A 1,493-nucleotide genomic window follows, 5' to 3' on the forward strand; every position below is an offset into this window, starting at 1 on the left:
AGGGTAAATTAACGGGACACACCTGAACCAAATGACTAATCAAACGAGGGTCACGGGGAGCACAAGGGGAGAAAAACACAGCAAAACAGGAAGACCAGGCTGACAATTATGCTTTCAATTATTACCTACCTTAATTATTGTTACATTTACACCTACATGACAATGTGTTATCTTATTTCTATTTTTACTTCACTCTGGGTATATGAGGACACACCAGTGTCTTGAATAACCCATTTGCATAAATTACTTCATGTCTGATTAGATGTTGTACTTGAACTGTTGCTTTAAAAGTATAGTCATTACCTGGAAAAGAACATTTGTTCTTTGAATTAATCCCCTTGTGCTTTCTTGTTTCCTGATATATTGCTTGAAAAATACATGGGAGAATCCTGACATGCAATTTTCTGCTTTAATTTTCTCAGCTAAGATTTCATGTAGTGTATGTACAATTACCACATATAAACCGATGACCCTGGGAATTAAAAAAACAGTACATTTGCCAAACTGACATAAACATATTAACTGCAAGCAGATTAACCTATGCTGGTGGATATGATGTCAGCAGTTAATTGGATGAATGTTCATCCAGTGGAAATACATTTAGCCTCACACCTCAACCACAGACATCACTGTTCGTTCGCTCGACTTCTAGACCAGACCACCAACTTAGAATGACTCATGCCTGAAGATGTGGGCTGGTGACAGGTAACAATTTAGACTGAACATTGCTGGTTATAACATTCAAACAGCACATGGCTGTCAGGGTCAATGTTACAGATGAGTATTGTACATTCTCTCTGCACAATGAGCATGATGTTGGTGAGTCATTTTTAAAAAATAGCTAGCACACTAATAAGCAAGCACGGTGAGGGACAACAAAGCAAAGGAAGAATGGTAGCTCAGGGCCACAGGAAAAGGAGGACAGATGTAGGTAAAGGGTTTCTTGTCTTGTCATAATATGGTCAGTTTTTGAACTGAATGAAACTTTTATTGATACAGTGTCCTTAGGAGTTATAATTGTGGGAGAAAAAAAAAAGAAAACTATTTCTGTACTGTCCGTATTAACTTTTTGCTGTTAATACTTTCTTGATGTAGACCACATCCTGAACATTTAGCTGTACATGAAATGGACTGTTATTTATAAATCACATACAGTTTTACAGTAAATCTAGCCTGGTTTACAGTTTCTGGTTACAAGAATGTTCTGGGAACGTTAGTTTTTGGTTCTCAGAATGTTTTGAGCTTATTTTTTGGTTAGCTAGGAAGGTAATTCCATAAACCATATTCAAGTAGGCAACAACTAGTTGCTACTTGGTTTTTTTTTGTTTAAGTTTTGGCGTTTTATGCCTTTTATTTAGATAGGACAGTAAGTTGACAGGAAGCAAAGTGGGTGAAAGAGAGGGGGGTGGGGTCAGGAAAGGTCCACGAGCCAGGACTCGAACTCGGGACACCTGAAGCGCAATGGCACTACATGTCGGCACGCTGCCCACAAG

This window comes from Sinocyclocheilus grahami, unplaced genomic scaffold (assembly GCF_001515645.1).
Source record: "Sinocyclocheilus grahami isolate Dianchi unplaced genomic scaffold, SAMN03320097.WGS_v1.1 scaffold6414.1, whole genome shotgun sequence".
NCBI classification, from domain to species: Eukaryota; Metazoa; Chordata; class Actinopteri; order Cypriniformes; family Cyprinidae; genus Sinocyclocheilus; species Sinocyclocheilus grahami.